A 24,910-nucleotide genomic window follows, 5' to 3' on the forward strand; every position below is an offset into this window, starting at 1 on the left:
TTCTGGGAGTGAATGAACATGAGAAATGAAAAATTCACTTGATTTTTCTTCCCCTACACTGAGTTTCTCTGCAGCTTTCTTAGATTTCTGCCCAATTTGTTGAGGATCACTAACAATGGCTAGAGGATTCGGATCTGGATTGGATCTGGTGTACTTTCGCAAAGTCAGTATGCTCAATTTTGAAATTTTATATATTGCTTTACAAATTTCCAATTCAACCTAGTAAATTCTAAAAATCATCATCCATAAGCTTAAGAATTCAAATGAAAGATACTACCGAGGTGATTAATCTTTTGGTCCCCAGTATGGTCGCCACTATGTTATCACCTGGATTGAACCTCAGGCTGAAGGAAGGCAATGCCAGGGTAACCACAAACCATGCTTAACCAAGTAGCTAACCCTACTAGGCCAGGAGAGGGCTCTCTCCATAAGGATCTCAGCGAAGATGACTGGATTAGGAAAAGGATATTAGGCTAGGTATAGTAGCATAAGGTTTGATTGATTTTGAAGGGGTTTTGTTGGATCAGGAGGAGATGGACAGTTAGGGCTAGGGAATTAGGTCAAAATTGCAGGGTGTTCAATGGCGAAAGGTAGGCATAAGGTTTAGCACCCTAGGGCTTGTTGGGTGAGGTGTTTTAAGACTGGTGAGAAGCTAGAAAGAGAATGTGATTACCATGGATCCTTCCTAGACTGTAGAAAACATATAATGGTGAATATTTCCCCAAAGCAGAGTAGTGATGTTATGAATTATGCCTATCAACTTGAAAACATTCACTTAGAAGCAATGAAATGATTAATGAAGTACACAAAACATATTAACATATGATCACAAAAGAAGAAATTGAACTAAACTCCATACCACATGGATCCCAAAGAAATAGCTGCAATTTTTATTAATCTCCTGCTAAATTGCTACAAAATGATGTACAATCAAGGCATAAGCATCCAACTGAGTCCAACCCTTTACAATGAGAAAGAAGAAGAATATATAGGCATTTTTTCAAACTCCTCCCATCGTCAGGGGTCGAATCCCTAAGATGAGGAGCTAATCTAACCAACACTGAACAAGAAACAGGAATATAGGCATCTTAACAACTTGCCTCTAAAAGTGAAAAACTGATTCATTTGAGCTCAAATTGACTTTTAATCTAATGAATCTACCCTCTACTACTAATTATCGGACTGCAAGTGATGTGGGAAATACTGTATCAGTACCATAAACCAACTCAAAAGGTTACATACCTATTGATTTCTTACTGCTCAGTCTGTCGACCCACAAGGCATTAACAAGCTTTCGATGCCAATTCTTCTTGTTTGCCTCCAACATTTTCTTGATAATGTTTAGCAAGGATTTATTTGATGACTCATCCAATCCATTTCCCCGTGGGTAGTATGTTGTGGAATGACCCAATGTAATATTGTACTTGTACTCAACCATCCTCTTTGACTTAAATGCTGCTACATTATCTGTTATAATCTTGTGAGGGCAACCAAAATGAGACAAGATATTAGATTCCAAAAATTGGTTAATTATCGTGTCTGTGGCTTGCCTTGTTGGAATGGTCTCAATCCACTTGGTGAAGTAATCGGTAGCTATCAAAATCCATCTGTGTTGTGATGATGATGTAGGATGGATTTCTCCAATGAAATCAAGTCCCCACTACTGGAAAGGCGCATTTATTTCAACTAGCTTCAGAGGAAGAGGAAGCAACTTTATTTTTCCTTGAAAAACTTGGCCTTCATGGCAGCTCATAATTGTCTTATATAAATCTGAAAACAAAGATGGCCAATAATATCCTGCTCTCAACACTTTGTTAGTCGTTGTTTTCCAAAACAAATGACCGCCACAATCACCTCTATGAAAATCATTCATTACTTGCTGAGCTTCATCTTCAACCAAACAATTAAGAAGAACTCTTCCCGGATCTTTCCAATAAAGAGCATTATTTAAAATGCAGAATTTTGCAGACTTTAGTTTTAGTTATCTACCTTTACTTCTTGACATTCCAGGAGGTGGTGAAATATGCTGAAGAACATAAACTATATCAGAATACCAAGGTGATTTGAGAAACATTTCTAATACTTGAATGAGTGAGCCATCATCTTCGTCATTTGACATTGTTGCAATGAGATTTATGTCTAGAGCGTGAAAATTTGATTCAACCATCAGTTTTGCCAAGCCTTGTCCTTTGATAAGTTTGATAGGCTTAATCTCAAGATCATACTCCAACATTGCAGCTATCCACTTACCTCTTCTTCCCTCTGGATCAGTTTGTATGAGAACATCCTTGACGATTGTGTTAGGAACATATGCTATAGTATGTGAATGCAGAATGTATACTTTGAAATCCTTCAATGCTTTTATAAGAGACAAAGCTTGTTTTCCAATGATATTGTAATGCGAGGCAGCATCTCGAATAGTCCTACTAAAAAAAAGCAATGGGTTGCTCCACCTGATCCCTCTTTTGCATCAACACCGCAACCATGGTGTGCTCAGATGCAAATGAAAATATAATAAAATCATGAGTATAATTAGGACTGATCAAGACTGGGGCTATGGTCAAAGAAAAATTTACCAAATTGAACGATTTCATGGCATCCTTTTTCCATTTCACAGTGCTATCCTTTTTCAACATATTAGTTAATTCACGTAAATGCTCAGCTAAATTTGGTATAAATCTGCACAAGAAATTCATCTTACCATTGAAAGCTTGAATCTCCTTTTTGTTGCGCGGAAAGTCTATTTGTTGGATTTCCTCCACCCTTGAAGGATCAATTCAAATACCATCTTTAGAAATTATATGACCAAGGAGTTTACCCTCGTCCATGGCAAAAAGACTCTTTTTTGGGTTTAGAGAAATCCCGAACTTCCTACATTTCTGAAAGACAATCCTTAAGTGGTGCAAATGCTCATCATCAGAACCAAAAAATACCATCAGATCATCTAAATAGACTACCAAGAAAACATCCTTCTCATTAGCAAAAGCTACGTCCATCGCCCGCTAAAAAGTGGCTACGACATTCTCCAACCCAAATGGCATTTTGACATACTGAAAAGTTCCCCATGGTGTTGTGAAGGCAGTTTTGTCTTGGTCTCTTTCATGCACCAAGATCTGATTATAACCTGAGTAGCCATCTAGTAGTGACATCCGTGATGCTCCAACTACTCTTTGCAAAATATGTTCCATCTTAGGAAGAGGGTAATTATCCTTTAAGGACACTTTGTTAAGGTTCTAGAAATCTATGCACAACCTTATTTCTCTGGTCTTCTTTCGTATCAGGACCAAATTTGAAATCCAAATAGAAAATCTAATTGGAACAATGATGCTAGCTTTAAACAATCTATTTACCTCTTTCTCGATGGACGACAACAGCTTTGGATTGATTCTTCTCAACTTTTGACTAAAAGGTTTTTGATATGGCTTGATAGGAATAGTGTGCTGAATGATATTATTGTCATACACTTTCAAATTTGAATAATCCCATGCAAAAACATCAGAAAATTCAGAAATTAACCCAACATACTTAGCCTTTACTTCGGGAGACAATGTTTTTGATAACTTTACAAGCTTAGGTTGGTCACTTGTTCCAAGATTTACATCTTCAACTCCTTTGTCCATGGGAACCAAGGTCATTTTCTCGCCACATCATCCTGATCAAAGAGCTCCTCTAAAGGTATGAGACCTCTAGGAATAATATTATCCTTTAGCTGTAAAACCTCCATCTGATTTACCTCAATATCTTGTTCATTAGAATCACAAAAATAACCAATGAAAGTATTCTTAAACTTTCCTTCATTGTGCAAAAGGCATTAATTTCATTGTAATCCCAGAAAAACTTGCCAATACCTCAAATTATCAGGAACATCAAGCCTATGTTTTTCATGAATTTCAAATTTGTTGCTAGAATTCATTGGAATCTTCAAATTGCTAGCTGTAGTGGCTAGTGAATCTACAATGATGTTTTGAGTCCAGGGTACCGCTGTCAAGGTATATTCTAGAAACATCTTCAAAATATCTAGAAATGCATTTCTGTAGGCTCTCATCCACGTATGTTTTTCTTGATATTCTCCTTTTACTTGTTTAATCACCATCACCATAAATAGGAATCCTTTTCGCATCCAGTTTCTTTAAAATTTTAAGACCTATAATTAAAGCCTCATATTCCACTTCATTATTAGAGCAATCAAAAGCTAACTTGTAGGAACATACTCTAACATTACTTGGGACCTTGGAAGGCTGGAAAGCAGGGCTTCGAATCCAAATTCCAATACTAGCATCGTCTTTACCCACAATGCCATCGAAGTCCATGCTCCAAAGGCCAGCTTCATCTTCTAGATTCTGGAATTCTGTTTCTTTCTCAACCTTATCTTTGCTGATTACTTCATTTTTCTACTGTTCACTGACCTTTTTCTGCTGTGTAGGTTGCTCAAAAGAAATTGCTATTTTTTCTTTCTCTTGATTAAGAACTGCTCTAAAATTCTTGGAAACTTAAGGTACATCATCTACTTCTACAAGCTAAATATCTACATCATTCAATCCACTATTAGAGTACAAAACAAAGGACTCTAAATCAGTATGTACAACATTTATTGGATGATTCACAGGCTTCTCTTTACTGGTGATCATATACTTCATTTTCTTTTCCTGGGACAACTTTCTCAATTGACCAAAAACAGGGATGGTAGCATAAGAGAAGTCAAGTTATAAAGTTCCTTTGAGTTTAGCTCCCCACGATCTAGATAAGAGCATACCAAATCGAGGCGGTATATCATCAACTACCACATCCATCAAGACATTTTTGGGTGAGCTTTGATCTAAAGAAACCACCAAATCTTTGATGAGACCAATGCAACTAACTCTACCAGAGTCAAATGAGTACAAATCATGATATTTCCAGGTGATATCCAGGCCTAAATTTTCCATAATAGTTTTGGGCATCAAATTATGGGAAGCTCCAAAATCTAACATAACATTATGGAGAATATACTCATGCAGTCTAAGACTCAAATAAAAGGGAGGGACTTCACTATCTTCAGGCTGACCTTCTATGGCTGGATCAAAAATGAGTTCAGGATGATCATCCTCGACATTCACCATGTCTGACAAAGGATCTATTTGCAATATTCTAGATACAAGGTGTTTATAATTGCAATTCTTAACAAGTTTAGTCAAATGAATCGACACTTTTAATTTAGCAATTTCACTTTCTAAATTAAAGGATGAAACTTTTTCTACCTTTTTGACACCAATGTCCTTATCTGTGTTCTCTCTTGTTGCACTATCTTTTTGCTGATTGTTCTTCTCGTTTGCAACAACACTTGTTGATGGTACCTTGTTGGGTTTTGGATCAACAAGCTCTTTTCCTTTCTTCCGAGTGTTTGAGGAATCATTCTTTGATTGCACATCCTTTTTTTTTTGAATGGGATTGACTGGTACATCTCTGTTCCTTAAAGAGTACTACCTCTACTATGCAGTCAAAGCATTCATATAACCACACTGATAATCATTAGATTCAACCTCTAAAACCACATCATTTGCTAAGATGTAATCCTCATCCCTTTGAATGTCTGGAACTTTTGCATATTCTTCATCTTCGGTCAGAAATATGGGCATACCATAAGAAGTGAAAAAGTGATTTGTTTCAACTATCGGATCTTCCTCATCTTCTTCTTCCATTCCTTGAACATAATTCTACTATAAGGGAGTTCTAATCTGCTGTTGTTATGCTAGTTGCTTTGGTGCTTTTTGTTCTCTCTACTTGATTCGGAATTGGGGCTGTTGTTGTCCTCTAAAATTTGGATTCCGGATTTTTGTTCCAGGTCTGTTTGTGATGGATAACCAGTCAACCATCCTATCCACTGTTTGAATCAATGTATCCATCTTTACATCTGAAGTAGATGCTTCTTCTTTCATGGTCACTCTTTTCTCAAATCTCATTCTTGCTCTTTTGGCTAGCAATTTTGCTTCTACACTCACAACATTCTTTTGCATGTCTTCTAGTGTTGTAGGATCTGATATGCCATATTAACAACGAAACCATCTGGAAACTTGAACAAAGCCAATCCCTCCGATGGTTTAATGTTTGTAGGAATAGTCTTGCATACTCTCATCGACATTTCTTTTGATGTTCTCATACTTGGACAAAATCTGAAGTGGATTCTTCTTCACCTCCCATCGATCCAGGAAATTCCTATGGAGGATTGGTAAAGTAGTGATAGAAGTTGCTGGTAAAGCTCTGAACCATTTTCGAACTTCACCTCCAAATATTTGTACAAACAATATCATCGTCACATCTTCAATCTCTAGTTCATGGAGGTCAAAGAAATCATTCATTTTATCTACATGTTGCTGAGCTATAGTGGTTTGAGTGGCATCAAGGAAAGGTATTTTGGTTTGATAATTGGGGAGCATGGCACCAAGATTCTAAGGTAAAACAAGGGGTGCATACCAGGCAACCATAACTCGAGGTGGGGGAGGTGGATTTAAAGCAAGGATTTTGGTACTCAGTATATTCAACGGGGGATTAACAACAACTGGAGTAGTATGAACTATCTGTAAAGATGAAAACACTGGGTAAGGAATTGTTTGAGTTGCAGTAGATGTAAAGGAACTATTTCAAAAATTAAAAGATGGCCTATTTTGCACCCAAGTGTTTATGTTTGAAGAAAGGTTATGCAACTGATCGAGAGCATGAATAAGCTGTGACCTTGGTTTGATTTGTGTAAACAAGTCTTCAATGGGGTATTCAAGAGATATAGAAGAATCAACAACTATTTGATCAATCCAACTCAAAGATTTACTATTAAATAGACTTTGCTCAAAATGAACAACGAACTCAATATCTTGCAGAGTGTCTAACCTTTCCGGGAGTGAATGAACACGGGGAATGAAAACTTCACTTGATTGTTCTTCCGTGACACTAAGTTTCTCTGCAGCTTTCTTAAATTTCTGCCCAATTTGTTGAGGATCACTAACAATGGTTGGAGGATTCAGTTCTGGATTGGATCTGGTGTACTTTCGTGAAGTCAGTATGCTCAATTTTGAAATTTTATATATTGCTTTACAAATTTCCAATTCAGCCTAGTAAATTCTAAAACTCATCATCCATAAGCTTAAGAATTCAAATGAAAGATACTACTGGGATGATTAATCTTTTGGTCCACAGTATGGTCGCCACTATGTTATCACCTGGATTGAACCTCAGGCTGAAGGAAGGCAATGCTAGGGTAACCACAAACCACGCTTAACCAAGTAGCTAACCTTACTAGGCCAGGAGAGGGCTTTCTCCGTAAGGATATCAACGAAGATGATTGGATCAGGAAAATGATATTAGGCTAAGCATAGTAGCATAAGGTTTGATTTTATTTTGAAGGGGTTTTGCTGGATCAAGAGGAGATGGACAATTAGGGTTAGGGAATTAGGTCAAAATTGCAGGGTGTTCAATGGGGCAAGGTAGGCATAATGTTTAGCACTCTATGGATTGTTGGGTGAGGTGTTTTAAGATTGGTGAGAAGCTAGGAAGAGCATGTGATTACCATGGATCCTTCCTAGACTGTAGAAAACATATAATGGTGAATATTTCCCCAAAGCAGAGTAGTGATGTTATGAATTATGCCTATCAACTTGAAAACATTCACTTAGAAGCAATGAAATGATTAATGAAGTACACAAAACATATTAACATATGATCACAAGAGAAGAAATTGAACTAAACTCCATACCACATGGATCCCAAAGAAATAGCTGCAATTTTTATTAATCTCCTGCTAAACTGCTACAAAATGATGTACAATCAAGGCATAAGCATCCAACTAAGCCCAACCCTTGACAATGAGAAAGAAGAAGAATATATAGGCATTGTTTCAACCTCCTCCCATACTCTGGGGTCGAATCCCTAAGATGAGAAGCTAATCTAACCAACACTGAACAAGAAACAGGAATATAGGCATCTTAACAACTTGCCTCTAAAAGTGAAAAACTAATTCATTTGAGCTCAGATTGACTTTTAATCTAATGAATCTACCCTCTACTACTAATTATCGTTCATATTTACAAGCCAAGTCATGATTTACAATAGTAAAACATCCTCCATGAGGGAAAATCCATGAACACAATCAAAACACAGAAAAATAGCCATCCTGTGCAAAATTTGCCCTACGCGTAGTGCCATTGGCCCAACGCGCAATGCCACTTTCAGGTCCTTTTTGGAGGCCTTCTCGGCATCCACATTGAGCTCATGATAGCGCATTGGAAAGGTATTCAAGTCTACTTTCCAAAAAACTTGGCATTTCTTCATTTGAAGCTCATTTGACCCCTGAAAAGTTGATTTTCCCAAGACTACTTTTGTGTGTCCAAAAAGTGTCAAAAAGGTCATTTTTAGGGTGTTTTTTGACTTTTTGGTGGAGAAGTTATGCCCCAAAAACTTAGAAAATCCATAGGGTGCATGTAATCATCATTCTGAATCCAAAAATGCAAGCCATTTATGCATTGGGTTCCCCTAGGAAAAGCACGTTGAGCCAGATTTTTTGTGTTCGCAATTTCCAAAATTTGCAAAAAACAAAATCTTCTCCAAACCTGACCAAAATTGGTGAGCAACACCATCATCAAGCATCTTGATGAGCCAAGGAATCTTTAGTAAGCAACCTAAGCCTATCCTCCCCCTTTTTTTCCCTTTAGAGCCCACCTTAGCCTAGCTTTCATCTTTTTGACCCTCATGTTGCAAATTTTGTTTCGGGTCTTGTAATGGTAGGCCATGTGCCTGATCATCTGGTTATCCCTATTAGCCTTCTACAACAGCTTCTCTAAGTGAAAATTGACTCTCTCAAGCCAATTCTCTCTATCATCCTCAATTTCCTTCTCAATAGGAGTCAAAGTGACATGTGCCTCCTTGTTACCTTGTCGTTTTACCTTGAGAAGTTCTAGCTCCATGAGGACCTGCTTGTCACTCAACTGCTTGTTCTCTTGTTCCAAATATGTGATGACATACTTGGCTCTCTCCAAATTGTCCATCAATGCTTGGACTTGAGCCTCCTTTTCCTGTATGATGATGTCCTTTATTGTTTCTTCATCTTGAGCCTCTAAGTCAATTATTTCCATGCCATGATGAGTATAATGCTACTCCGGCTCATCATGCTCTGTCAAATCAAAGTCTCTCTCTTTCTCCTCATCATCAAAACTTTCCTCCGGCATATTTTCTTTCCCTTTGTGTAGTTTCTGCACCCGTACTTGCTATGTTGATGAAGAAGGCAAAGCCACTTCCACATCCTATGGAGCTAGCATTTGCTTATGAGTTTATGAAGAAGGCAAGATCCCTTCCACATCCTATGGGTCAAACACTTACCTTTTAGCTGCAAACAATCTCCTTGTGCCCCTCTGATATGTCATGTAAATCTCAGGCACCTTGGTAGCTCTAGTCTCTTTGGCCTTCTCATCTGTCTTCACCTGAGCACTGCTAGAAGGTTCTCCTGATTCTTGGGACACTGGTGGAGGAATTTGAGGACCCCTGAAGATGTCATGAGCAATAAATGTCTCCCAAGAGAAGCTGAGGAGGATAAGATGATGAAGCACAATCATCTTGATCAGGGAATAATGATAGGGACTGCTCATCTGCTGAGGGTATGACATTTTCTGCACAAAATGGGCCATCTTCTCAATATTCCTAAACAAGAAATAAGGGAGGTTTAACATCCTCAACCTGGTAAAATGCATGAGAAGCTGGATGTGATATGTGTACAGTCTGGAAAATTTGCCCTCACAAGTAAAATATTTCATGATAATTTTCATCATGGGGGCATACTTGTCTTCAAGGAATCTGAAAGGAAAAAGCCTTTTCACCTCATTTCTGTACCTGGGTTTGATGTAAGGCTCAAAATAGTGTTCATCTAGGTCTTGTGCCTTGTACCACTTCTCCCCTACATTCGGAATCCTGGTTGCATCCACAATAATGGAAGGTGAAACTGTAAATGTGACCCCAGCAAGAGTCACCTTGTTGTCATGAAGAATGGCTACAAAAAGCCTGGTGAGCTCAGGATGGTGTTGAACTCTCTCTACCTGCTCACAGAACTCATAGCACCCTATATGTCTGAAACAAGTGACATCTAACTGAGAGGCCTGCAATTCTCTGAGGTTTAATGGCTCTTCCCTAATAATCCTACCTCCCTTGTGTGGTTTTCTCTGATGCCGAGGTCTATTTGTCGAACTGTCACTACCTGTGTTTTCCTCCTCCTCATAGTCTCTTTCTTCTCTGTCCATGTTTGTAAAGTTTAAGGCTAGACACTCTAAGAAAAGGGATGAAGGGAATAAGTAAGAGTGATTTAGGAGTGAGGGAATGGTAGATGACCTTGTGAGGTATTTTGGTAGGCTAGAAAATGAAGGGAAGGGTATGAATTATGAAAGTGAGGGAGAGGGGTTTGGCCCTTTTTTGAAATATAACTTGTGGGATGAAGGATGAGGGGGTATAGAATGTTATGGAGTGATGTAGGGAAGGGGTTTAGGGTTTTAGTGATAGGTGGTGGGAAAAATAGAGGGGATTAGGGTTTCTAGAATGTCATTGAGGGAGAAACTAGGGTTTCACATTTGTCATGGTAAATTCCTTCAAACACTTCCATTACAACTTCAATGATGAGGTAGAGGGAGTGAAATTACTTGTTTGAGAGATGAGAGGGTTCTTTGGAAGTTTTTAAGAAGTTTGGAGGCTTTTTGGTCTTTCCTGCTCAACACGTGGCGCTAACTACAGACGCGCGGCGCCACTTCTCAACGCGCAACACAGTGTAATTTTGCACTGCTGAAATCTCCCTATGCGTAGCGCCCAGCTCAGACGTGCAGTGCCACCTCCTGAATGCGCAGTGACACGTTCACTTCCTGAAATGCGCAGTGCCAAACTGCAGAAGTGCAACGACACTTCACCACTGCTCCAAACGCACAACGCCAACCTCCAGAAGCGTAGCGCCACTTCTCCTTGGCCCAAAACTCACTCAACCTCTCCTCTTTTCCTCACTTTTTGACTCCTTCTTTGCCAAATAAGAATGATGAACTTGAAAACGAAATGTGACACCTTATAGAAGTAGATTTTGATTTTTCAATAGAAAAACCCACATTCTAATGTTTCTTGACCTTTTCAAATCTCTATTATTAATGCCTTTCCTTCTTTGTTTCTTTTTAGGTGGATGACGCTCAACTTGAACTAATTTTTTCAGTGTTTCTTTGTCTTGTAGCAAGGAGTGATGCATTGGTGTAGTCGAGATCATTTATTACATAAAGTGACTTAAAATTACATAATAAATACAAATTAACTCAAAATACTCTGTTTTCACCTCAAAAACATGTTTTTTTGTGGTGAAAATTACATTAGTGAAAAAGATAATTATATAGTGACTATGACATACTAGCCATCATGATTGACTTATTTATCATCCTCATACCCTTGCTACCCTTTATTTACACTTTTAAATCATGCTCTTGACCTTGGAAATGAAACCCTAAGACCTAATGAAACATGCCCTATGACTTGATGAAAGCATGATTGCAAATTGACCATGAAACCATAACTAAAGACAACCTGAAGAAGGGTTAGCCAATATACTCTATGAGGGAGAAATTAGATTTTCTGAAGAGAAGACAACCATCAATGGATCCGTTTAACATGAACTAATGAAATGATGTAAAAATTTCAGTATGGGACCCCTAAAATGAAAATGCAAAGAGAAAATTTGATCCCTGATGGAAGTATGCAGATACTAACACTAACACTTGTCTCTCAAGATTTACTGCAATCCACACCAAATCACTAGGCCCTAAACCGAGACAACACCCTCAGGCTTTACCGTGTATCTCACCAAAACTAGTCAAGGGACTCCTAGGCCTTTGGGAATTTTCTTGAGACCACCTCCACCCTGGTTTCTAAAACCATTCGGCAATTACAAAGCTCAAAAGTAAGAAACAATCCCATCACACCATGTCTATTTGGAAAAAGGAAAGGCAAGGTTGAAAACCACTGTCATAACTTGGCAAAACCATGCCACCGACAACAAGAGAATCATATACTAACATGCAAAGCCATGCATGTCAAAACCAGCTAGGAAATTGGTGGTCTCCAGTATTGTAGCAATAATGCTACAACTCCTGGAGCTTCCTATCTCTAATTTTATCAACCCGGTAGTTCGTACAAACTTGGAAGCGACGGTGCTGTATGCACAAGTACTAGCTCTTGTCGCAGCTGTCACTTGGTCAGCTGGCACAAGTCCGCTAGGGCTCAAGCCAACTTCTATATGCTCTCAGAAGAAGCTTTATGAGTGATGGACGAAAGCTATCTTGAAGGAAGCTAACCTACTTTGCAAAAAGGAAATTGAAAGCCAACAAAGCATGGAAACCCTAATAAACCCTAATTTAACTAGCTTGACCCCTACAATGCAAAAATGTGAATGAAACTTCTACCAATGATGCCATTACTTGCAGTGAGTTGAAATACATGAATCTAAGCTATTTGCATATGAAAAGACATGTTTTTGTATTTTGTCATTAAGTGGTTGGATTTATTGTGATGGTGCTTTTGATTAGGGTTTGACTGTGCAGGAGCGGTTCAAATGGAAGGAAAGCATGGGCAATGTCAGGATGGCTAGGGGAGGTCCCAGAGGGTCTCTAGCATTAGTCCACAGAATTCTACCATGTTCGGATGCTCAGCAACCGAGTTTGCAGGCTTCTACAGGAAGTCTGCAGGGGATCCTACAGGAAACTCAGGGGTTCTATAGGAAGTCTGTGAAATTCTACAGGATGTTCGACCGTGGGAGTTTTGGGAGATGGTGAAGTGATGGAGTGGTGTGGGAGGATAGGTGAGATGGAGATGGAACTGGTGATGGCTCAGGAGCAGAGAAGTCAGATGGAGAAAGAGTGCATGCGGTGGGTTGATGGCTGGAAGGATGGGATCAACGAAAGGTCAAGTAAATGGAGCTACATGAGGAATGGAAGAGCTAGAAGGTAAACGAGCTGAACAGAGGTCGGTTGAGTGGCTTCAGGTGTGGTTGAAAAGAAGAGGAAGGTAATGGAATGGTGTGGAGCAGTGTAGATGAAACAAATTGTCTATGAATGTCACCAAAAACGAGAACTCTTTAACCGATGTTAACTGTGCTATTTTGAACCAATGAACAGCAGTGAAATTTGTGAAAGAAACTCATGCATGGAAGTGGAATGAAGAAGTAATGATCAAGACCAAAGTGCATGGATGGATCTACGACTAAAGTAACTATTGCAGCTTGCATGGACATGAAAAGAACTGCGTTTCTTTTTGGTGGTTGATATGGACTGCACCCCAATCCCTAAGCAGAGATGGCAGTGATCTCTAACAACCTTTTTCTGGAGCTCCAATGAATTATAACTATCCTCTTCTAACCTAAGCAACCGGAAGCAAATTCACCATAAACTAATCCTATTCAATCTCATAAAAACTAAATCAGCGAACTGTAAATTCGAATTGCATGTCAAAGTAAAGAAATGAAGTGCTGGAACGAAAGGCAAATAACATTACAACACAGAGGAGGTCTATTGCTCTCAGGTTGGGCCCTAACCTGAGAGCTATAGCTCCCTTAGAAACTCAGAATGAGATCAAAATCTGCCTGCCTTTATTCATAACCAAAAATCTGATGTCATGCCAAAACTGGCTTACAAAAAGAACCAACACCGAGCTGTAGCTCGTACTTCGAAATTACAAGAGTAATGCAAAAGTTCAAAAAGCTCCTATCAAAGGCTACGGCCTCAGTATTTATGCAAAATGATAATCCAACAGGTTTCCTTGATTTGTGGAGCTCGACTGTCCAACTGAAGGTTAAACTGCTGATCTTGTAGAACAGTTGTAACTACTGTTCCTGTAGAACGGTTGGCTGCCTCTAAGCTCGGTGGGGAGATTGGTTGGAGCTCAGAGCTATGGTGGGAATCACGAGGAAGGTCCCCAAGACTGTGGACATCCTCTCCTAAAAACCAGCAGTGCCACCTTACTGTCTCCTTGTCTCCTTTCTCATGGTCTTTGCTCCCTTTTAATGCCAAAAACCTGAAATCATCATGTATTAGTCACGTAGATAGAATGCCTACCCTTCTTCCTACAAACAACACGAATAAACCAAGAAATGAATGCATAAGCAATAAAAGATGAATGGTTTGATCAAAGCAAGTAGGCCAAATGAGCCCAAATTGTACCAAAAATTGGGGCTCATCATCACCCCCCAGCTAAACTATTTGCTCATCCTTGAGCAACTTAGTCCAAATCTTCATCCTTCATTGCTTTCACTGCTTCCCTTGCATCCCAAGGCTCTGTGGTAGTGTCCTCTCTGTGGATATGAAACCCTGCTTTCCTGTCCACCTCTTCCCATTGTTGACTGTCACCCTCCTCTGTATTGCCTTCAGTCAATCCTAGCAGTAGTGGTGGGCTGAGTTTAAGGCCAATCCAGCTGGCCTGGAGGCTTTGCATGGATTTCTTGTAAAGGTCAACCCTTGTCAAAGCTTCCCTCATCCGAATGGGGGTATGGTACTCTCGGATTTTCAAGCTGTGTGCCAGGGTATTCCATCTGCGTGCACATGCTTGGGCAGCACTTTCTCCCAACAACCTTTCCATGTCTTCAAAGTGAGCTATGGCTTGGGCCTGTTGGTCCATAAATTTCAAGGAAGCTGTGGGATCCGTAGCCAACTGTTGGTGGGCTGAGATGAGTGCCACCGGATCCTCTAGTTCTGGTCGAACGAACAGTGGCTCGCTCACTTCTCGGTTCATGACCGATTTTGCTTCAACTGCTCTTTGATCCTCATGGTTTAACCATGAGGCGAACACCATCAATTGCATATCACCCAAGGCAATATTGGGATCCCAGGAGACTTCATTAGGCAAAGCCAAATTGTGGAGGTAAAACTCTACTAATTTGGCTTTGTCTTCTGACGAACTAGTACTGCACAATTCAGAAAATTGTTGTGGGTTTTGGATATGTGAAATACCTCTTTGTGCCAAGGTGTTTATTTGGAACTGCAGCCATAGATCTTTTAAGAACAATCCATAGGATTTTGCAGGCGGTCTGCACTGAATTGCCTCCATGGCCCAACTGGCCATGCAGGCCAATTGTGCTTCCTTTTGTTGCAGCTGTTCTTTTAGGGCTTGCACTTCAATTTTTGTTTGCTGTTCTGCTTCCTGTAGAAGTGTCATTGGCTCTTCAAGACTGGTGGTCAGCTCCTTTTTGCTTGGTTTTTCTTTTGTGATGTCCTTGGAGGATGTTCCTGCTCCTGCCCTTAGTTCTTGTAGCTGCAACCTCAGCTTCTGATTTTCTTCCTGTAGAATCACACGTTGGCAATTAGCCACATGTTTAGCCATGGTGAATTCACTCCTGACCTCCTTGAGCTGCTCTTGTAAAGGGCCTATGTCTGCCACACCCTTTGATTTGGCGATCTGCATCCATGTGTGGGAACGGACTCTTTCTTCCTCTAGTGCAAAAAATAGAGGCACAGTAAATTTCTGCGGTATGATTTTTCCCTCCTTTAAAAAGGTGTAGTATGAACTCAGATTAGGCGAAGGGCTAGGTTCTGGTATATGTTCTCTTGCTATCTCTTCAGGCGGTTCTACCTCACCCTCGCTTGGTGGTGATGAGGGTCCTTCTCCTTCCCTCTTTTTCGTTTCCTGTAGCCGGGCTAGAGTATCCTGTAGAACATTTTCAGCTTCCTGTAGCCGAGTTTTTTCAGTCAACAGGTCTACCCTTTCTTGCCACGTATTTTTCTTTGGACTCCCCTTCTCGTAGGTGAATGTGATCCTGGAGGGTGACTTTTCCTTGGGAGAAGCAGGTGTATCTTCGATGACAATCGGGCTGCTGGATTGAGGCTGTGGCTTGCCCGTCTTTATCCTAACACTTCTTCGAGCTTTAAAGTATAGAGGGGTCTCCCTCTTCCTCTTTTCTTTTGGCTTAGGTGGCGTGCTGAGGCCAGCTAATACAGCTGCTGCCTCCCGTGCCAGGATATCCACCTTCTTCTCTTTGGGTTTCACCTTTTCGGGGCTTCCTGTGAAGCCTGTTCTTGCAATTTCGGGCTTCCTATAGAAGCCTTTGTCTCTGTTTTCGGGCTTCCTGTAGAAGCCTGTTTCTTAATGATTTTCGGGCTTCCTATAGAAGCATGTTTCTGCTTTCCTGTAGACACGGGTGTCTCCACCTTTGCTTGCTTACCTGCCTGAGTTTCGCTTTTTGCTTTGGTTGCAGGTACTATTGAGGTACTTGGGCTGACGTGGACCACCTCAGCTTTGTCCATTCTGCTCTTCAGCCTCTTTTCTCTTGCTGACAAGATAGGTGTGCCACCTTTTTCTTTGTCCTCCTTTTCCTCATGCTTCTTCTTTTGTTCTTTCTTCTGCACTGTGGTCGGGGTCTTCTAGCCTTTTTCTCTCTGTCCCTCGGCCACTGCTTCTTGTTCCTCACTGCTGGAGGAACCCGTTTCTTCAATCAACATCTTAATTTCTCCATCTTTTGTCAAATTCCGGAAGGATTCCCATGAGAGGGGAACCTTATATGAATGCAGCGCATCCTCCACAAGAAGCTTGATCAACCCATGGTGGGCTATCTGATCTGGTATGCCCTCTCTTAGCTTTGTGGCACACTCCATTAGCGACTGCAATAGGAAATAGGGGATGCTCAGTTTTTGTTCTACAGGAAGATCAATCCGGTGCCTCAATTCAGTGAGCAACCGAAAGTGGTATGCATACACGATGCTAAAACGGCCTTCAAAAGTGATATATTTCATGATTTGCAAACTGACTTCATTCCATGGTGGCAACAGACTCGTTCTTCGCACCCCATTTTTGTCCTCCGAGAATTCCTCCTCATGTGGAAATAATTCTTTCTTTGCCTGCTGGCTCAGCTTTCTTTCGTCCTTATCCCATGGCAAACCCATAGGAAGTTCTGTGATCCGACTGAGATGTTGCGGGGTGAGCTTGAGGCTTAGACCTCTGAAGTTCACTGTGGCCAATGTCTGGGATTTCGGCCTCAGAGCCTGCAAGAATTCTTCGGCCACTTCATCATCGTAACCCTGCAGCTTATCACAAAAAGATATCCACTGTGCTCGTGTGAAGAGCTCTACCACTTCCTGGTTCTCCCTTAATTTGGTTGAATCAGTGGGTTCCCGTCTTATAAACCCACCCGGTATGATGAACACAACTGTTTTAACTAAAGGTGGCAAATGCGAAAGAGATTTGGTCTATTGAGACGGAGCATGCACATAATCCAGAAAATTCAACACAGTCTAATCATACTGACATTCTGTAGAACGACAGTATAGGCACAGCAAACAACAATTTCACCGATATCTTTATGACCAGACTGTGGACGATGATCTTTCCACTCTTACTAACCAGTTGCATGAAGAGTTCAGGGTTACCTCTTTAATTGGCCACCTTTTTCGTGAGGCACCCGCTTCCCTGTAGAAGACTGCGTTCCTGTAGAGACTGCGTTCCTGTAGAAACTGCGTTCCTGTAGAAACTGTGTTCCTGTAGGAACAGTGCGCAAATTTCGGGGAGGACTGTAGTTGGCCTGCGCTCGAGGTGTGCTTCACCGACGTTCTAGTAGCCAAAAGCTTGGCGTATCAAAGTGCAGAGGAGATCAGAATAGCCACTCGAGTTTGAAGTGGTGGTTGATAAATGCATGCGCACAATCTAGCTGATTAGATTTTGAATCGGCGCAATCCGTGGCGCGGGGGGTGAGCTGTCCCCGCCGGACCGTTGGGCGACGTCATCCATCATTCGCCTGCGTATTCACTTGCTGCCGCATCCATTCCCACAGATCTGCCGCCGCCTCTTTCTGTTAAACTCATTGCTTCCGACGGGAGTGTTCTCACGTGCGTGCTGCTCATTCTCTTTGTCGTGGCCGCCACCCAAACATCCAACTATACCATAACTAGCCGACGTGGCCAGTCGACTGGCCATACGGCCGCTCAACCATTCACTTTTACGCTGTGCAAACAATTCAAAGTAAAATTCATGTGATTTGATGGAAGGAAGGGTCGAGACACTTACCTGCGTGGTTGCACACGATTTTCCAGTTTTTGGACGATGGTGAGTGGATCTACCTGCTGCATGCGAACTTACACAGACCCGGAGGCTCAAGGTTACAGGCTGCCGACGATGGAGTGGATGCTTTGGTTGCCTGCGCCCGCGTTTCATTGTAGATGGCGGTGCTGTGAATGGTATCCACTCTAGCAGGTTTAACTGTTACAGGATTCCCGCGGGGTGTCTCGTAACAGTTCTTCCTCCTTGGGTGCATGCTGCACGACGGAGGATCTGGCCTTTCGATCACGCTCCCGAAGCTTCTGATGCCTGTGGTATGAGATCTTAGCACTTGTTTATCTTTGAAAATGGCTTTTCCCGCGAGAACTCATCGATCTGCTTTGTTGGTGCAGGGGACTTGGTTGCATGTCGACAAGGATGGTGGAGCAAGGTAACAGCGATGTGCACAGGTGCCAACAGAGGCTTGCATGCGTCCAAACCGATCCGTAATCGCTAGATCTCCTTTTAAAATGAATTCTGGGCCGTCCCAAACTTCTACAGGAAGTTTCCTGTAGAACGCAGAGCTTCCTGTAGAAAGTCTGCACTTTCCTGTAGAAAATCCGCGTCTTCCTGTAGAAAGACTGCATCTTCCTGTAGAAGATTCAAACCATGATAAAATTGCACATACCTTGAAAAAACATGGGTATCCTTGGAGGAGGTGCTGGTGAGGTCCCTTGACAGCATGATACGGACCCTTGGCTTTGAGTTGAAGGGCTTCCTCTTCTCCATAGAACATCTGCAACCTGCATGCAATTTTACCATATTTTGCTTATTGTTTTTTTTTTTTCTTTTCTCTTTTTTGAAAGATAACAGGGGCGCCTCAAAGAGGTTTTCACCCGTGCCATCTGCCCTGAGCGCCTCAGAGAGGTTTTCACTCAAGGATCTTTTCCAAACCTTTTCCTTCTTTTTTTTTTTTTGAAAGACAATAGGGGCGCCTCAATGAGGTTTTCACCCCTACTACCTGCCTTGGGCGCCTCAGAGAGGTTTTCACCCAAGGATCTTTATTATTTTTTCTCTTTTTTTTTTTTTTTTTTTTTTTTTTTTTTTTTTTTATATATCCTTCAGGGTATGCCAAAAGCAGAGGCAGAACCCTTCTCTATGACCAATACAGATTTCTCCATAGTTTTGATGAACTCTTGTCTTGAGAGAGGTCTCCTGTAGATCTTCAATCTATGCCCATTGACAAGCATGGGAATGGCTTCCTCATCAATGGTTCGAATAAGGACAGATCCATTGTCATGGCATTCTTCCACTGCATATGGTCCTAGCCATCTGGTTCTCAGCTTCCCTTGAAATCTTTGTATCTGGAGTCATACAACAAAGCCCAATCTCCCGGCTAAAATTGCTTGTCATGGAGATGTTGGTCATGCCACACCTTTCTCTGAAGTTGAACCACTTCTGAGTGAAGGAGGGCCTGCATTCGGTGCTCATCCAGGCCATTCAGCTGCAATAGCCTTTCTTGTTGTGCATGGCTGAGATCTAGGTCCAGCTGAGCTGCCATCCTCAAAGTGTTGTATTCAAACTCAATGGACAGCAAAGCTTTCTTCCCATAGACCAGCTCATACGGTGTGAAGCCGGTGGTGGTCTTCCAAGTGGTGTTGTAAGCCCATGTGGCTTCAACCAGGCGATCTGCCCAGTCCTTTCTACTGCTGCTCACCACTTTAGTCAAGATCCCTTCTAATGCTCTATTGGTGACTTCCACCTGCCCATTTGCTTGAGGGTGATAAGGGGTGGAAGTCCTATGCTTGATCTTGTGATGAGCTAGTAGATCTTCAACCAGGTTGGAGGTGAACTAGCTCCCTTGATCGGTGACCAGCTCTCTTGGATAGCCAAACTTATAGAAGATGTTTTCTCTTAGGAACTCGGCCACCTTTTCTTCTGTTGCTGCTTTGATTGCTTTGGTCTCTGCCCACTTTGTCAAATAGTCAGTACACACAATGATGTAAGACCTTTGCCTCGAAGAGGGGTTGATTGGGCACACAAAGTCCATGCCCCACTTCTCAAATGGCTCAAGAGTCACTTGAGGTTGGAGAGGCATCTCATCCCTTTGGGTCAGTTTCCCCATTCTTTGGCATTGGTCACACTGACTGACATATCTTCTGACATCTTGATGAAGTGTGGGCCAATAGTAGCCTGCCTGCAGGATTTTGAAGGCAGTTCTCTTTGCTGCAAAATGTCCTCCACAAGGCCCATCATGACAAGTGAGGAGGATATCAAAGACTTCCTCCTCCCTTACACAACGCCTTAAGATCTGATCGGGGCCAAGCTTGAACAGATTGCCCCCGATCCAAGTAAATGAGGTGCTTTTTCTGATGATCCTGCTCTTCTCTCTGGAAGAGAGGTGCGGAGGGAACTGTGCTGAAACAAGATAGTTTGCTATATCAGCAAACCATGGAGAGAGTACTGAAATAGCAAACAGATGTTCATCGGGCATCTGGTCATCCACCGTTCCATCCTCATCTGCAGACAAATCCAATCTCGATAAAAAGTCAGCAACAACATTTTCTCTACCTGGTTTGTCAACAATGGTCAAATCAAACTGCTGCAATAAAATTAACCATCTAATAATACGAGCATTCACATCTGGTTTATTCATTAAATATCTAATTGCAGCATGGTCAGTATGTACAAAGGTCTGGTAACCAGTAATATAATGTCGGAACTTGTTCAGTGCATGGACCACAGCCAAGAATTCTTTCTCGGTTACAGTGTAATTCAGCTCAGCTTTGGACAAGTTTTTGCTAACAAAGTAAATGGCATATGGAAGTTTTTGCTCAACTTGTCCTAAAGCTGCACCTATGGCTTTGTTCGAGGCATCAGTGTGGATGTGGAAAGGTAGGGCCCAGTTTGGACCTCTCAAGATTGGGGCTGACACCAACTTGTCCTTCAATTCATTTAAAGCCCTCTAACAATCGTCAGTCCATTTGAACTCCACATATTTTGCCAACAGACCGAACAATGGCGAGGCTAGCTTGCTGAAATCTTTAATGAATCTCCGGTAGTATCCTGCTAATCCCAAGAAACTCCGGACATCCCTTACCTTTTGAGGAGGTGGAACCCTCTTGATGAGAGCAATTTTGTTAGGATCCACCTGCAACCCTTGGCAAGAAATGGTATGGCCTAGCACGGTCCCTTCGGTCATTAGGAATTCACATTTTTCAGGACTAAGGGACAAGTTCATCTCGATGCATTTGGTTAGGACTTTTCCCAGGTTGGACAATGCTTCCTGGAAGTTGGCCCCATAAGGAGTAAAGTCATCCATATAGATTTCTACTGCATCATGGACCAGCTCCGAGAAGATGCTCAAGACAGCTCTCTGGAAGGTAGCAGGAGCATTGCATAGCCCAAAGGGAAGGACTCGGTAGGCAAAGGTACCCCAAGGACAAGTGAAGGTGGTCTTATCTTGGTCTTCCAGGCTGATTTGGATTTGGTTGTACCCACTAAATCCATCCAGGAAAGAGAAGAACTTCTTTCTTGCCAGTCCATCCAACACTTGATCTATGAAAGGTAGAGGGAAATGGTCTTTCTTGGTAGCTTTGTTCAGTTCTCGGTAGTCCACACAGATTCTCCATTTCCCATTTTTCTTGGGAACCAACACTAGAGGGGACACCCATTCACTATCTGAGATGGGGTAGATGAACCCGGCATCCAACAGTTTTTGCAATTCTTCCTTGACAATGTCCTTAAGGGCTGGATTCATTCTCCTCTGAGGTTGCCTTACCGGTTTACAATCCTCTTTGATGTATATATGATGGGTACAGACCGAAGGATGGACTCCTTTCATTTCCTTATAGCTCCAAGCAAAAGCATCTAGGTGGTTGGCCAACAGACTACACAGCTCCTTTTCCTGGGAAGGAGATAGGGAGGAGTTGATCTTCAATGCTTTCTCAGGGCCGAACTCCACATTCTTGATTCTGGGAGTAACAGGGTTGGTTGTACAAAGATCCACTAAGGTGCTAGCTTGGGCCTCCTCCACCAATTTCTCTAAGGGTAGTGCACTGGAAGGTGGATTCTGGATCAAGGTCTCGATCAAGTCATCCTCGGTTGGGGGGTCTCTTCTAGTGGTATCTAAGGTGCACAGAGGTGCTGAGTACACCTCGTCTTCCTCTCCTTCTTCCAACCAGAGTGGTAAGTCATGCTCTAAGGAGGGTTGGGTAGGAGGGTATAGGACTAGTTGCTTGGACATGGGACAATTTTTGATGGTCATGTTTCCTGCACGACAACTTATGTAAGCATCTGCAGTAGCTAACCAAGGCCTTCCCAAAATGAGAGGATATCCAGTAAGCTTTGCCTTTGGTTGCAGAACCAGGAAGTCTGCAGGGTATTCCCAAGAGTCAATAGAGACCAAGACATCCTCCACAATCCCTTCGGTAGTCACGGTGGAGCGATCTGCTAATTGCAGTACTGTCGAGGTCTTCCTCAAGGAACCCTGAAGATTGAGTTTAAGCATGGTATCCCTGGTCATCACATTAATGGCAGCCCCCAGATCAATCAAGGTGTGAGGTATAATGGTGCCATTGATGTGGACATCTACTACAGGACTTCCAGGATCTAGGTACTTTGGGCAGATGACTTGTCCTAACATAAGGTCAGACAGTTGTCCTATGACATTGATAGTCGAAGCATCTTTCTTCCGTCTGCCTGGGTGTTTGAAACACTTCTCCTTAACCAGTTTGTTGTATATTGGCACATCCTTGATGGCTTGGAGAAGTGGTATTTTTACACACAACTGCTTGAGCTCACCCAGAAGCTCATCCTCCTCTGGGTTGGGTTGTGTGGTGGCTGTTAGTCTCTCAGGAAAGGGTGGAATAGCCTTTGGTTCACTTTCCTGTTTATCTTCCTCATCCTCTGGGGGAGGAGGTTGGCGATCTGGTAGAGTCTTTCCAGATCGAAGATTGATCTCCTGGATCTCCACAGCATAGGTAGGGCATGAGGTTTCCCCAGTGTATACCTACTGGGCCTGTCTATTGTTGGGGTTCGGGTTCGGTTGAGCAGGCATTTGAGGTTGCCTTGGAGGAGCAGGAGGTAATGGCTGAGGTTGAACTGGTGGTGGAGGCAAGATGGCAGGAGGAGTGTTGTATTGGGGCCTCCACCCCGACTGAGGTGCATTCCATTGAGGCTGTGGCTGGGCATGTGAGTGATATGAATGAGAAGTAGGTTGAGTGGGGTACTGAGGTGGATAAGACCATGGAGGAGGCATGGACCATGAAGGATGAGCAGGGGGACCCCAGGAAGGCATAGGAGTCGATTGGTTGGGGCTGTAATAAGCTTGAGATGCCCTTGCATCCCCTGCTGATAAGGTCTAGATCCTTGTGGCCTCCTTTGGTTAAGGTAATAGAGAGGTTTAGTGGGAGCTTCTGTCCCTTGGTACATGGCTTTAAACCCAGGTAAGGTGGGACACTGATTTGTGGGATGGTCCTCCTCACAAACGAAACACACTTCAACCGAATGCAATGGACATTCGTTCTTAGGGTGTCTCCTTGTGCACCTAGGGCAGAAGACAGCCAAGGCTCTCTCAGCTTCTTCTTTATTTTGCTGAATCTTGAATGTGTCAAGCTGCATGGCAATGGTCTGTCTCACCTCACTCTTAAGATCTTCTAATTGATTTGCAAGCTCATGTTTGGAGAAAGGGACACTAGTTGAGAGGAGGTTTCCTCTACCTCGTTTCCGAGATGCCCTGGAGTGTTTTCTAAACACAGTCTTGATGTCCTCATAAGGCAGTTGGTAAATGTCCCCCCCAGCTAACATGTGAAGGGTATCTAAGAGGTCTTCAGGGACTCCTCGGAGCAGGACCAACTTGAGGGATTCAGGGTCAAGTGTGCACCTGGCCCGCTTATAGCTTAGTTGGAACCTCTCCTCATAATCCTCTAAGGAATCATCATTTCCCATGGTCATTCGAAAGATTTCCCCCTTTGTTTCCTTGGACCTACAGTAATCCCGGTACTTGGTATTGAAAGCTTGCTGCATCTGAGCCCAAGTGGTGATACTATTCCCAAGTAAGCCCATGAACCAGCGTAATGCTGCATCCTTAAGAGTGGAAGGGAAAAGTTTCAGCTTTTGCTCATCTTCAGTATAGCCATAGGTTCTACAAAGGACAGCAAACTCAAACAGGAAGGTATCCGGATCTTCAGTAGTCAGCCCATGGAAGTGAGGTAAGGCGGAGGGGCTAATGTTCTTCATTTTCATCTCTCCATTGGTCTCTCGGATGGGGAAGGCACCTTCTATTCTCTCATCTTCTCTTCTATTGTCAGCCATAGCTTCAGATGGAGTGGTCTCTAACTTTTCTTCTACTATAGGATCTTTGTATATCTCAGGATGTTCACCTATAGGTTCTTCTGGGTCACTGTCACCAAAGAAGAGAGAAGGGTGACTCAGTGATGTGGTAGGGGTGTTTGGTAGGAATTTGCCTGATCTATCTCGGTTCCTACGAGGCATGAAATGGAAAAGACTTTCTTTTTCTTTTGATTTTTTTTGCTTTTTTCTTTGGTACCTGCAAAACTGAAACAGATTGATCTACAACTAACTATGAAAGATGCAGAATGAAACTGAAAGCAGGAAAGAACTAATCTACTTTGCCCAAATGAAATTGCAAGAATGGAAATGCTAGTCTACGCTTGCAGAAAGGAAATGCTAATCTATGAAAGCAGGAAATGCTAATCTATGAAAGCAGGAAATGCTAATCTACTTTTGCATAAATGAAATTGCATAATGGAAATGAAATAAACTACTTAGTAGAAGGTTGTAGTAGAAAATAGAAGAATAGCAACAATTACTAATACTCTGACGCTTCCCCGGCAACGGCGCCAAAAAGATGGTGGGCTCCAGTATTGTAGCAATAATGCTACAACTCCTGGAGCTTCCTATC

This window comes from Pinus tabuliformis, chromosome 5_2, assembly GCF_031772625.1.
Source record: "Pinus tabuliformis cultivar Carrire ecotype Pingquan chromosome 5_2, CPIR1, whole genome shotgun sequence".
Lineage (NCBI taxonomy): Eukaryota > Viridiplantae > Streptophyta > Pinopsida > Pinales > Pinaceae > Pinus > Pinus tabuliformis.